The sequence below is a fragment of the Phacochoerus africanus genome, chromosome 8 (genome assembly GCF_016906955.1).
Source record: "Phacochoerus africanus isolate WHEZ1 chromosome 8, ROS_Pafr_v1, whole genome shotgun sequence".
Classification (NCBI taxonomy): domain Eukaryota; kingdom Metazoa; phylum Chordata; class Mammalia; order Artiodactyla; family Suidae; genus Phacochoerus; species Phacochoerus africanus.
The window spans coordinates 169,266,562-169,281,064 of NC_062551.1; the positions used below are offsets into that span (position 1 = coordinate 169,266,562).

At 49.7% G+C, this 14,503-nt stretch overlaps 1 protein-coding gene and 1 long non-coding RNA gene across 6 annotated transcripts in view; one reads left to right on the plus strand and one right to left on the minus strand.

Moving 5' to 3' along the window:
• LOC125132374 (uncharacterized) overlaps positions 1–3,107 on the minus strand; it is a 103,268-nt gene extending 100,161 nt beyond the window's left edge. For all 5 annotated transcript variants that reach the window (XR_007136229.1, XR_007136231.1, XR_007136230.1 and 2 more), the window contains exon 1: positions 3,026–3,107. This is a non-coding gene — a long non-coding RNA (uncharacterized LOC125132374). The remainder of the gene's footprint in view (positions 1–3,025) is intronic.
• Positions 3,108–3,318: 211 nt separating this feature from the next.
• SCMH1 (Scm polycomb group protein homolog 1) overlaps positions 3,319–14,503 on the plus strand; it is a 190,374-nt gene continuing 179,189 nt past the window's right edge. The window contains 1 exon segment of the mRNA XM_047789532.1: positions 3,319–3,435. The gene's annotated coding sequence lies outside the window, so the exon portion shown is untranslated.

Consider the following 14,503-nt stretch of genomic DNA (forward strand, 5'->3'; position numbering starts at 1 on the left):
GGCTGGAGGCGGAGGCCAGGGAGGCCTTTGAAGGGTGTATTACCACGGCTTTAGGGCTGTGGCTGGGGGTGCAGCGTGTCCCTGTCCGAAGCGGGGAACGCCCGCGGGCTCAGGATGGAGAGTCACGGTTTGGTCTTTAACCCACAGAGTGTGGGGAGCCGTACGGATGTGTCCAACGGAACTGGAGCTGGAATAAACCGGTCTGCGGACACAGCTGAAGGCAGTCCTTTCAACCACTCGCGCCGCAGGTATGCACGGGACCCCCCCCCCCTTTCTAGAGGAAGAGACTGAGGCCCCGGAAGTTCAGGCGAAGTCCCCAGGCCCTCGTCACCCACCCCGGCTCCTGCCGCTGCGGCTGGCCCTCCCAGGGTTCCGCCCCAGGGCAGTCCGCAGACCCTGCGTAAACATCAACTACCTGAAGCAACTGCAGTGAACGGGTGATGCGCCTTCTCAGCTTTACTAAATGAGAAGCAAGTACGAAAGGAATAGGCACAACGACTGCAAGAGAAGGGGCAGCTGAAAACCAGAAACTTTAAGGAACCATTAGGAGAACCCCAAGAGCATAGCGTTCTGGGGCCGTTTCTTAAGATGGAATAAGTCCTTAACTCCCCAGCAGCCCAAGAGGATTCCTTAATAATAAAGCCTCTGGTATTGCTACCAAGCCATGCTTATAATCAGCCAAGAAAATACCAAGTTTACCTCTGTGTCTTAAACAAGAATGACCAGGAAGCTTACAATACACCTTTAAAAGAGCTTCATCTGATATTGATACTCCCCCCCTCCGCCCCCCAGTGTTAGAGGAACAGACTCTCAGCGCTCTGGGGAACTTCTCTTCAAAGGCAGCTTTCCAGACAGCAGAGGCTTTCATACTTCTTCTGTTTTTCCTCTCACCTGTGAGCCCCAGAAGTATGTGAAGGACACCGGGGCAGTGGGGCTCCCGGGGACGCTCTGCCAGGACCCCCACACCCCCCACACTGTGGCTCCTATGCTCTCCTCTGCCTCCCTGACTTGACTGCTCCTCCGAAAACAGGCAAAGGAGCAGCAGTCACAGTGTTGGGGGCAGCAAGGGCAGTGAATGGGAGCGATGCCTCATCGTACAGGGGAAATAAGGGACTGAAACGCTCCCCCTGGGCTTGCCTGGCAGTTGGAGAGGTGGCGGCAAACGACGAACAAAAAGACCAAGGTCGTCTGGGTCCTGGCGCTGCTGCTTATCAGCCCTGGACTTCCCTGTTTCTAGCCTTCTGCCTGGAATGTCTTTGCCCTGTGAACTCACCCCTCAAGACAGGGCTTGGGGGAGTTCCCTTTGCGGCTCGGCAGTTAATGAACCCGACTAGGATCCATGAGGATGCCTCGCTCGGTGGGTTAAGGACCCCGTGTTGCCGTGAGCTGTGGTGTAGGTCACAGATGCATCTCAGATCCCACGTTGCTGTGGCGTCGGCCAGCAGTTGTAACTCCAATTGGACCCCTAGTCTGGGAACCTCCATATGCTGCAGGTGTGGCCCTGCAAAGCAAAAACAAGCAAACAAACAAGACAGGGCTTGGGTCTTGAAAGCCCTATCTGAAATGTAAATCCGATTAAGTTACTCCCCTACTGGAAACTTCAACAGCTTCTTACTGCCTGTGGTAGGTACTCATAAACCTATTGGGCTCAGGACCCCTTTCCACGCTTAAAAATTATGGAGGACCTTAAAGAGCTTGTTTCTGCACAGTCTGTTACCGTTAGCAATATCGACCATATTAGAAATTAAAACTGAGAAATTTAAAATTGTATTCATTTAAAATTATAATAAACCCATTCCATGTAAACATAAACACATTTTCCACGAAAATTAGCTGTACTTCGTAAAATAAAATATTAATGAGAAAAGTGGTGTCTTACATTTGTACAAATCTCTCCAACACCTGGCTTAAATCTGTCTCCACATTGAATGTGCTGCAATATCATTGGTCCTATAGTCTACGGAAAATTTCACTGAACTCTTGTGAGAGAATCAGAGTGAAAAAAAGCAAATCACATTTAGCATTATTATAAAATAATTCAGAGTTCACTGACCCCTGGAAAGGATCTGAGGGACACCTAGGAGTCCCAGGACTATTCTATGAAAACCTTTGGCCTACAAAATAAATTCTTATCTAGACGTCCAAGGACGTCAAATGTCACTCTAGACCCACAAAGCCGTCCTGCACGTTCTGGCTTCCTTTCCCAGCCAAGCTTCAGCACGTCCTCCTCACCACAGCCACACTGGCTCCCCTACTCCTGCCTCGCCAGCCACACCAGCCAGCCATCGGCTATCATCTCTCTTTATGCCTTCGCTCGCATCCTTCCCTCTGCCTGGAATGAGCTGTCTCCTCGCAGACTCTTTCAAGAGCCAACTTGAAAGTGTCAGACTCTCAGCGAACCTCCTTTGACCCATCCTGACAGCTGATGACTCCCTGCTGGCAGCGCACCGGCTTTGAAGTCGGGCTGGAGATGAACCTCCACTCAGTCATTTACTGGCTGGGTGACCTTGGACAAGTAGCTTCAACTCCCCTGCGCTTTCGTTTCCTCCCGGATAAAACGGGATGGACCAAGCCAGGGGAGCAAAGAGGGTTCGCTGCAAGAGTGAGTCTGTGTCCCGGCACGAGGAGGGGCCCCCCTGCGTGTGTGCCGCTCGAATGGGCGCACAAGGACCGGACTGTGGGAGCTTCTTCGTACTGAGCCTGTAGTTACTAGGTCCCCGGCACTGTTCCGTGGGCCCCACCAGCACTGACTTCTTTTACCCGCACGCCAACCCTCTGGACTGACTGTTATCCCGCCAGAGATGAGCACCCTGGGGCAGAGGTGCGAGGTAACTCGCTCAAGGTCATCCACCACACTTGGCCGGCCGGGGAGTCCAGGCCCGGCGGCGCCCGCGTCCGCGGCCCCGACTTGGCCGCTCCTGGGGCCGCCTTTCCCCCCCCCACCCCGCCACCCGCCGCCTCGGTGCCTGACCGCCTCAGCGGGGTTCGAACCCAGTCCCCGAGCCCTCCCCGGGCCTCAGTTTACCCGTTCCAGAGACACGGCGCGCAGGGCCTGCCGGGGCGCGGGCCCGGGTCCCGGGGCGAAGGCGGGAAGTGGGGCGCGGCAGCCGGCGGGGCCCAGCTGCACCCACCGCCCCCGCCCGCAGCGCCTCTTCGCGCAGCCCAGCCCCGCCCCCCGCGCGGGCGCCACGCCGGCGCACGGCCCCCTCCCCGCAGGAGGCCCCGGGGGCGTGGCCTGGGAGGCCCCGCCCCCGCGCACCCCCCCGCCCCCGCCGCCGCCGCCGCCGCCCCGGTCGAGCCCCCCGCCGCCCGACCGCCGGCCGCCGCCGCTGCTCCGCGGAGCCACCCCGCCCGGCCCCGCGTCGCGTCCGCCTCCGCTCGCTGCGCAGCGGAAACATGGCGGCGGGCAGGGAGTGAGCCGCCCCGCGCCCGCAGGTAAGCGCCGCGGCGCAGCCTCCGCCGGCGGAGGAAGCCCGTTCCCCGAGGGGCCTGCGCCGCCAGGGGCCGCCTGGGGCGAGAAGGCGGCGTCGGGCCGGGCCGGCAGTCGGTCCCGGCCGGTCGGCCTGTCCGGGGTCCGAGCGCGGCCGCGGCCGTCCCCCCGCCGTGTCAGCGGGCTCGGAGCCCGGGCGGCGCGTTCGGCATCCGCGGCCCGGCCGGCTGGGCCCAGGGTCCGGCCCGCGGCCCTGGCTCCGGAGGGGGCGCCCGGGGCCCGGCGAGGGACACCCAAGGACACGGGGCCCTCCGGAGGGTCTCCCTGTCCCGGCCGGCGGGGCCGCGTCGGCCCGAGAGTGCTGGCTTTGTGCCGGGGGGCCGGAGTCGGCGTGGCTGTCCAGCTCCTCGGACGCGAGGGCTGCGGGGCGCCTGGGGGTCCTCGCCGGCCGGATCCGGTTCGGGGTGGGCGAGGACCGAGGTCGGCGGGTGGCGTGGCAGCGCCGGGGGTCGGGGGTGCCAAGGGCCGGGAGCTGTCAGCGGCGGGCCTCCGGGTGGGCTCCGCGACACCTGGCGCGGGGACAACTCACGTGCGCCGCGGGAAACGGGAGGGCAGGGCAGGGCTCGAACCTCCGACGGGGCAGGAGCCGCTGGGCACGGAGGTGAGCCCGCGGCCGGGAGGGCTGGACACGTGGGCACAGCCGGCCCAGCTGGGCAGAGAGGAAAGGCGTTTCCAGGAGACAGTTGAACCCCAGAACTTCTCCAGACTGAGAGGGAAGTTACACGTATCCAGGATCCCTTCCTCCATCCCGTCCCGAAGTGGCTTCCAGAATCCCCAGTTCTGCCCTATTTATTGGACTAGCATGTTTGAACACCACCTCCAGGGGTGGGAAACTCATCTCTTCCCGGGGAAACCTATTCGTTCCTGGACAGCTTTGGTTTTTTTTTGGTTGGAAGGAGTAGTTGCTCTGGTGCTTCCTGGCTCTTTTCCCCGATGGACAGCCGTTAGGGTACCCGAAGATGGGGACCGTGCCCCCGTAGTCCCGTCTTGTCTTCGCTAATTCCACTTCCTTCCGGTGTGGCTCACATGCTGGGGTTCTTGGATCCCCTGTAAGGGAGCTCGGGTTTGCCCATATCCCCATTGAGGGGAAGCGTCTTCATGTGAGACAGGAGACAAGACCTATTAAGTTTCTCCAAAAAGCTCTGTTGGCTCCAGAGATTGACCTGCCTACGTACCCTAGTCCTCTCCTCATTTCTGGGCTGTGTTTTGAACATTAAAAAAGAAAGAAAAAAAGGAAGGAAGACAGACAGACTGTTTAAATCAACTGAAAGAGTTCTTATTTTGTGGAAATCTAACCCTGATTTTTTTAAAAATGTCTATTAAACACTTTATCAAATCAGCTAGTCTGTGTCAGTGTGGCAATGCACCATGAATGTGGAAGGCATTATTTTTCACACTGAAAAAAGAATTGAGAGCTAATTCGATGCAATGTAATATTGAGTTGGAGAGGGAAATACCTTATTACGCTGAACTCTTTGCTCTCCTGACTGCCAACAGAAGGCCCAAACTAGTATGAAAAAGAACATTTTTTTTTTCTTGCTCCCTTACCAGCATTATTTTTTTACTTGTCTTTTCATCACTTAGCCCTGGTAAGTGGGGTTAAGTTTTTAAATAGGGTCTTTACCAGTGTCCTAAACCCCTGCCTAAGCAACCCTGCAGGTTAGTAATTTTTTAAGCTTAGCAGAGATGTGATAGCTTTGTAGAAAAAATGCTGAGCTCTTGTGTCTGGGACCCTGCTTATGTTCTAAGCAGTTTTACTGTTTTTATAACATAGACAAGCACTCACCAGCAGACAGAATTGGTTCTTTATCTTTGTTCCTATATCTTAATTTTTCAACTGATCCGTGGTTTAAAGTTTTGATTTCTGGTATGTTTGTGCAACTGCTGTTTCTCTTTAATGTAAGCTGTGTAAAACTTTGTATAGCACCTTCCGTATAGAATTATACAGACTCAGGAAAAGCTCTGGTTCCTTCCCTTCAAAGGAGTTGGAATTCATGGTAGGAAATACTAAAAAAAAAAAAACAAAAACCTCTGAGAAAGAACTGGTGTGAGCATCATACTGAGAAGGTAAACTCAGCAGCCTCCAACCTTGTAGTTGTGTGTCTCCTCTGTGTCAGGCACTGTGCTGTGGACGGTGTTTAGTTGGTGGACAGACGAAGAAGAACCGTTTCCAGTCCTTGTGAAGTGGGAGAGTCAGAGGCTGAACGAGGTCGTGTCAGAGTAAAAAGTGAGAGCTCTGCCTGCGATGCTGCGTTCCCAGCCTCACCACTCGGCCCGTCTCCACTGCTGAGAGGGCTGTGCATCAGCGGGTGAGGAGTCCAGCTCAGGTTTTTGGTTCGAGTGACGAGGGAGGGGATGGTGACCTTAACTGAGACAGAAGCTCTGGGCGACGATTTCAGTTTGGGACTTTGGGTTTCTTGAGCGAGATCGCCGAGCAGATGCGGCGGAAGTAAGAAGGAAAAAAGATGAGGGTCAGGGAGTGGACTCGGAGAGGTCAGTTGCCCGACGTGAAGTTCTCCGCGTGAGCGCTGTCGAGGCCCCGCAGAGGCGGAGGCCGTGCAGCCGAGGAGGGCCGGGCACTGCAGGCTCCTGTGCGGCACGAGTCTTCTGCACGGGGAGTGCAGGGACTTGGGGTGCGGGCAGGACAAGGGGACTGTGGCCCGGGTGCCGTGAGTGTAGGGAGTTGACCGGGAGGGTGGCAGAGGACAGATGACCAGCACGGTAGGCGGTGATGTAGCCGGATGGGGGAACCTCCGAGGAGGAGGCGTTTTCCACGCGGGAGTGGAGGAGGAATGGCTTTTCACCTTTCCCTCCTGGAAGCAGGACTCTCATCTCTCCATCTGTGGTCGGGTCTCCTAACACCCGTGCTGTTTGCTCTGAAGCGTCTGCTCCTGGCCTTGGAAAGTAGGAGGCCAACGCCCAGGGCTGGTCACCCCGCTTCTGTGATCCTAGCTCCCGCATCCTTCCTGCTGATCCTGAATGACGAAGCCCGTGGAGATTTTTTCCCCTTGCGGCCGGCGGGTGGATAGGAAAGAGTCAGTGGCGAAGCCGTGCCCACGGTTGGCGGGAGGCGTGAATTGAACATTCTCCCTCTTTACCTCAGCGTCCGCTCTGTAAAACCTCTAGGTACTGACACAGAAACTCTGGGTTTGTGTGTGAAGTGAACCACATGAGACATGCCACGTTTTGTAGGACACCTTTAAGTTTGAAAAAATAACTCCTGGGCTGCTTTTGTGGTTGTAATGCCCTTGTGGGCAGGTGGGCTTAGTGGAGTCAGACATCCAAGATCTCACTAGCAGACAGTGACTAAAGATGCTCTGATTTCAAACTCTTTTTGACACTGCCGTACTGAGGGAGGTTGGGAAAAGAAGCCTGGGTCCTCAGGGTCCCTCAGTAGTAGTTACACAGTCCAGGGCTGGTCACCTTGCTGCTGTGATCCTAGCTGCCTCCTGCATCAGATGAGGGAAGGTGCAGGTGTAAGGCTTACCTAAGGTGGTATGTGTACAGCACTTTATAGGAGGTGAGTAAGGGCGTGCTGGGTACTCAGATGTTCCCCGCAGCCCAAAGCTGTAACTGAGGGAATTTAACCAAACCGTCGTCAAGGCCTTAGTGCTAATTCCCTGGCCATCAGGGAACTGCCAGAACGAATCAGTTTGATAACCTTGGTCGTGTAAACCCCGCCAGTCATATCCTTGTGACCTTTGTCCCAGCCCTTCCAGTCACCTGTCACCTGTCTGTCTGCTGCACTGTTATTCCTGTGCTGACCTGCTGTGTCCCCTTCCTCTCTCCCAGTCCTGCTTGTTTGCGCCCTCTCACACCTTTCCACTTGCTCTCTGAAACTCCAGTTTCCTACACTGCTAACCACTTTACCGGGTGTTTTGTGTGTTCTGGCCTTTCAGTGGAAGCCAGGAAAGTAAGATCACGTGCTCTGTAGCCCTTTTAAGTGGGTGCAGCGCATTCTCCCAGACCATTCCTTGCCAAAGGAGAGAGAGGGGTGACTGCTTTTTATGCACCACTGTTTCGCACATTTCTAGATGGTCACTCCTCTGCCTTCTTAAAACCCCCGTGTTGCCTGGCCCAAGGGCTGCAGCGCTCTTGCCTTTTAGGACCTCGCACACAGTTCTCTCCGCCTCCGTTCCTGACCTCGTGCTGAAGGACTTCAGCTTTCCCCTGGACGGCTCTTTCTTCGGCACGGCGGCCTTTCCACCTGAAGCGGTCGTCTCTTAGCTGAACAGCTCCCGTGTCACGCCGTGGGCCTCGTTCTCACCCAGCGATGGCCCGCCTCTGAAATTGCAAGTGGAGACATGGATTTGTTCAGATTTCTCCTACCTGACCGGTATCTGTCCTTACTAGACCTTTCCTTTAACCTTATCAAGGCCCATCTTTCCTTCCTTCCCTAGCCAGCCTCGGTTTCTTAGGTTCTCGCTTGTTTCATTCATCTCTTGCCATTAGCTTTCATTCCCTTGCTCTGCTGTCCCTGCCTGGGCAAAATCCCAGTCCAACCTCTCTTTCTTGCCTGTGCTGGCTCTTCTGACTGAGCCCCGCTGGAAAATGATTGCACAGTTACGCAGGTTGCTGCCATCGAGGAGAGGGAAGGTGAAGAAAGGTAATGACAATTGCTTACCATTGGAGGATAGCATACATTTTTCTGCTGAATTTTAAACATTACAGACCTTGTTAGGTGGGTGTCAGATCACTGTGGCCCCTGTAACCTGATGGGGGACTGAGATGCGGGAGAAGTACGTGCTCTTCCCGCCACATTACTGCTAAATACCAATGGCAAAGTCAAAGCCAAGTCTTCTTCCTCCACATCCCCTGTCCGGTCCAGAGTGATCCATTGCCTCCTGTGACTTACTTCTTAAGACTTTTTGCTCTTTGAACTTCCTGCTGGTTCTGCTGCAAGGCATCGTATGTTAGTTTCTTTAAATTGAAAGCATATGAAGGCTGCTACATCATTTTTCCCCTCTGCATTTACGATAACAATTGCTAGTTTTTAAAATGAAAGCATGTACATATTGTATATTCATTTTAATCACTGTGCCTATTATAGGCACATTTCTAAGTGTTTTCTTATTTATTTTCATTGCTTTATATTCACACTTTTGTAGGCTTTTTTCTGGGGCATCAAATATGATGGAAATAAAATGCTATTTTATTCGTTATGTTTTATAAAGTATAATAGAAAACGCAAGAGCCAAAATACTCGTTCTTGGAGATATTTAAGAAGAGAGCACGGAGTTCCCGTCGTGGCGCAGTGGTTGACGAATCCGACTAGGAACCATGAGGTTGCGGGTTCGATCCCTGGCCTTGCTCAGTGGGTTGAGGATCCAGCGTTGCCGTGAGCTGTGGTGTAGGTTGCAGACATAACTCGGATCCCGCACTGCTGTGGCTCTGGCGTAGGCCGGCGGCTACAGCTCTGATTGGACCCCTAGCCTGGGACGCTCCACATGCCGCGTGGGATTGGCCCTAGAAAAGGCAAAAAGGCAAAAAGACAAAAAAATGACAAAGACGAATGCCATAATTTTTAAAATGCAAAGACAAGCCACAGAGTAAGAGTATAATTATGGTACACATAACAGCTAAATATTACTATCTGTAATAACAGAAGTTTCCTACAAATAGATTAGAAAAAGACAAATCAGCAGAAGACAAGGTATGAAAGTGGAAGATTACATGTTTATTAGCCATTTGCTGGTTATTCGTTCCTGTAGAAAAGTTAGTTCTAGTGAGATGTCATTTCATAACTATTAGACTGGCAGAAGTTACGAAGTGTGACCATACCGAGTGGGGTGGGAGTGTGGAGTTAAAGGACTCTTGGGCAACCGTGGTGAGGAACAGTTCGGGGACGATAGCTGTTAAAACTGCAATGCACACGGCCTGCAATCCAGCAACTCCACTCTTAGGTACTTACCCTTTAGAAATTCTCATATGCACATGTAAAGAGAATAATTAAAATATTTATGCAACACTTACAGCAGAAAATTCCAATTGGTCTAAGTGCCTATTAAAAAAAGAACGAAAATTTGCAGTATATGTACCTAATAGAATCCCATACAGTAATGAAAGTGAATGAACTAGATCTGTATAGTAATGGATGAATCTCACAAATAAAAAGCTAAGAAAATAAAGCACATGGCCGAACACATTCATGTATTATTTAGAGAAGCATGCGTACATAATAAATGTTTAAAGAAATACATGGTAATGATAAACATCAAAGTATTACAGATAGCGGGTATATGTGAGGGTAGGGTGGGAAGAAGAGACTGGTAATATTGCTGGGAAGAGCACACAGGGGGCTTAAATTATATTGGCAAATACTTTTTCAACTAGGTTGTAGATATATGGTCACCCATTATTCTTTATCCTTTTTATATATCTGAAATATTGTATTATGTATGGATCTTTAAAGAATAGTTGCATGTAGTCCTTGTAAATGAGCTTAATGTGGGCAAGGAAAGAGCAGCAGAAATATAAAGAAATGTTATTGGGATGAATCATGTAAAATTCCTGTTCTTTGGGTCTGAAATGGTCTAATACAGGCAACTTTAAATGGCTCAGCCTCATTCAATCTAGTGCACAGAGGACTCTCGTTGAAATACAGTCAAAGTAGTATGGGAACACAAGGGCAGAAGGAGGGAAGTGATCCTTGGAAAGCCTCCGGAGAGAATGGCATCTCAATTGGACCTTAAAAGCTGAGAAGGAATTCACCAGATCGAGGGAGGAGAGAAGGCCTTCCAGATGGAAGTAAAGACCCCTTTGCACGGACGGCGTCCCTCAGGTGGAGTCGGTAGGGGTGAGAGAAATGTAGTAGAGGAAGAAACTGAGGAGGGGCAGAAACAGCAGCAAATGTCTGTATAGCATTTCCTCTGATTTTGTGTACGTGTAAACCCTTGTAATCCTCCCAGGTGAGAAGGAGGCACGTAGAAGTTAAGTAACCTGTCCAGGGTCATAGGACAGGCAGGTGGCAGAGCTCTAGCAATCTAGGTCCAGAGTCTGTGGTCCTGGCCGGTGAACTACACTCTGAATCACTGCATTATAGCAAAAACCAAGAGAAAGTGGCATTTTGAATGCCAAAGAAAAACCAGTATGTTTCAGAAAGAAAGGAATAGTGAGCAGTGTGGAAGGCCCCAAGGAGATCAAGTAGGAACACTACAGAGGATCATCACTTGAAACTCACACAGCAGAGCATTGTGCCCTGAGCTCCGGGCAGGGCTGTCGAGATAGCAGAAGTGCGACTATCTCAGGCTCATTGCGATTCAGTCCACCAGTTCTGGGGGCCAGTGATTACGATTCCTCGGAGTTATGAAGAAGGGGGAGTGGGGGCTCCACTCACAACAGATCCTCTCTCTACTCAGGATGTGTCAACACGATTGAAGGGATTTTCATCCCTGTTGCCTGTCGTAGTGCCTCTAAGATGCCAACTAGGGTTAATATGGACCGTTTGGGCTTCTTCTGTATCTTTTGGTCTTCATAAAGATAGAATTTAGGCTGTTACTGATTTAGTGGATTTCTCAGAACTAGATGATCTTCTAAAGGTCAGTAGTTGGGTTTCCAGTATTTCCTAAGTGAGAAGATGAGAGACCTTGCAAGCATGGCGGTATGTGGCAAGGATTACGGCTTGGCGGCCAGGAGTCCCCTTTACTGGCTTTATGATTTCGGCAAGGGGGTTGCAGTAGGCGGTTTCTAAGACTTCTTCCATCTCTCAAGCTCTGTGACTATTAGGTCAACTATTCAGTAAAGAAACTGAGGCCCAAAGGAGGGCCGTGGTTTGTCCGGGGTCAGGAAAACTGGAATTTGAGTCTCTTGACTCTTGGCCCAAGAAATCTGATGGAAGAAGCATCAAACATTTGAGGGGCTACTACATACCAGGCAGGTGTTAAGTACCTAGAAAACACGGGTGCACATGCAGCTGTTTCACAGTTTATTTACCCAGCGTAACAGGAACCATGGCCATTTCTGTTTGTTTGTACAGATCCCACCTTGTTCCAGAAGGTAGTTAAAGCATACCTACTCCAGCGTACTAAGAAAGGCAATAAACATTTTTGAGTGTCTGTCAGACGCACTGCAGAATGCAAACATACATTGGTCTCACCCACCCTCATATACGTATTTTTAGTTCTAGTTTATGCATAAACCGAGACACAAACGTTATCCGGCCAGAATTATACAGTCTATTAGTGATAGGACTCAGCTACAAACCCAGACCAGCCTGACTTCAACCCTAAAGCATCTTTCCACTTCACAACATGTACTACCCACAGGCCGTGTTACACGGTTGCGAGGCTCCGTCAGTGCAGGAGGCAAGGTTTACTTGGAAGAATTAACTTTTTTTTTTAGCTGATTATGTTGTCTCACCAATAGAAGTAAACTATAAGGATCGTTGCAGAATGAAACACTTCAGTGAATCATGCTTATTTTTTAATTTGAACAAATACATGAACAATTTCTTTGAGGCTTAGTGCTCATATTTGAATAAATTGCAGAGTTTCTGTACCCCCTCAACCCTTGGTGTATATCCACTTCCTCCTTCTTAACCAACAAACATTTACCAGCTATGGGCTGAAGATACAAAGGTGAGAGTAAGATAAGATTCCTTCCCTCAGTGAGTTTACTACCCAGGTGATAGTTGAGATAAAAAGTTGTAACTTTCCCTGTGGTCTTCCTCCCCAAAACCTGTTAACTCTAGTCTAATCGTGAGAACATCTTTAGACAAATCCCAGTTGAGGGACCGTCTACAAAATACCCGACCAGTATTCTTCCAAACCATCCAGGTCATCAAGGAAGGAAAGTCAGCCAAAAAGAGCCCGAGAAGCCGTGGAGACTAAATGTAACGTCTCCTCCTGGGAGGGGATCCTGCAACGGAAAAAGGGTATCAAGTGACAACCCGAGAAAGCCTCAGTGATGTGCGGTCTTTAGTTAGTAGTGGATCAGCGCCGGGTCACTACCTTTTAACAAGTGTGCCGCCCTGATAACGTAAGATGCTGGCAATAGGCGGCATTGTGTGCGGCGTATGTGAGATCTCCGAACTATCTGTGCAGATTTCCTGTAAATGTAAAACTGCTCTAAAATAAAAGCTTATTTTTAAAAAGTAATAATGCAGCTAAATTAATTTTATATGCTATTTCTTGGGATTTATTTAAAACACATATCTTCATAAAATGTTTCCAATTCGATTGATTCATTTGAAGGGACAGCAGACTGCTGTGTGTTGATAGATTCACATGCGCTCTGTGTATGCTTGGTGCGTATGCCATGTAAACTTTCTCTGTCTTCGTGTCATATATGTAGATGACACACGTTTCGAGTCCTGGTCAGCAGAGAGGATTCAGACAAATGTAAAGAAAATTCTTATCACATAATACCACTTGTTAATGAAAACACAAAACGCTTATTTTGGAGGGATTGTGGCTAAGAACCCAAACTGGCTTGTGAACAAAAATGATTCAGTGCAGAGAGGAGTGTTACTTTATTTGAGCTGTTTGTGTGACACTGTAAAAAAGTGCTAATACCTGTTGTCACCATATATTGAGTGTGAGCTGGCTAGCTGTTTTTTCTAATATCAATGAATACTTTATAAGATGAGTATGATTCTTGGGGTAAAATCAATGCAAAACTCCTGGATTTGGTTTTAAGAAAAAACTTTTTGAGAAATCTCTTAATAGCAGTTTATAGTTCCTTCGCTAGGTGTGTCTTCCTCGTCAGTTGAAGGAAACCAGGCAGGCACAGCAGGAACGAATCCGACTAGTAGCCATGAGGATGTGGGTTCAGCTCTCTGGCCTCGCTCAGTGGGTCCGGGATCCTCTGCTGCTGCGGCTGTGGTGCAGGCCGGCAGCTGTAGCTCCAATTCGACCCTAGCCTGGGAACTTTCACGTGCCACAAGTGCAGCCCTAAAAAGCAAAATAAAGAAGAAAATAAAGACTTTAAAAAAGGAAACCACTCAGAATCTCGTAATTGTTTATTTAATGACCCTGGATGTCCTGTTTCTCTAGAAAGCTTAGAGAATGTTGACAAGTATCAGTAAACAATTCTCTTGTTTCTTTATTGATCCGGAACCTACTTTCCAAACTCCCCAACTCTAACCCTCTTGTTCCCACAGTACCTCCAACTTAGTTATTTAATACAAGGATTGCTTGTCGGGCTGAATTCTTTGGACTGCTTTAGCAGTAAATGGATTTTCTTATGCTGACCTTGACAGTTAGATGTCAAAGTTGTCTTCTTGAGAACGCTAGTTGAATTTGGTAAAAGGTTAAATAATGTTTTGTTGACGTCTTTATTCTCAACACTAACAAGTTTCTTTTAGTATGTTAAATTCCATAATGATGGCATTTAAGTAAATCATTATCTGAAAATAGAATTCAGACAATGTACTAATTTGTTGATGTTTCTGATTATTAGTGAAAACCTTATTTAGGTATTTAATACAGTAAATGTTTAGATAAGTGCTCAATGCATGTCAGTTAAATCCTAATTTGAATTAATGGACTGTATGTATTAAATCTAATTTTTTCTTTGTATGCTCCTTTACCTTATGGTGAGAAGGAACTGTATTTTACACTGACCGTATTTTGGAAGTAGTTCTGTTGTCTGATGGATAGGGATTTAAATTCTATGCCTGCCACCTCTGATTTACCCAAAAGATCCTTAGATCTTTCTGTTGACTGGACAAGTTCATCAGTCCCCAGTGTATTAGGAGGTCTTGTCATTTCTACAAATTAACAAGATCCTGAAGGCAAAGCGATGTCTTAACCTTTTAGTGCCCACAGTGTGCCGTGGTGGATTCGGATACAGTGATGGGCTCATATACGTCCTAGGTAAATGTTGTTACAATGTCTTTCCTCTGTGTCATGGGCAACAGCAACTGCCGTTTCATACCGCGTGAGAGGAGACAACCAGACTTGTGTTCAGTTTTAAACTTCAGCCTAAGCTCGTGTTTCCCCAACTTGCCTGATCGTCTGGAGCACCTGTTGGGAAGCAGCAGATACCCTGGTCTGAAGATCATTCCTGTAGACT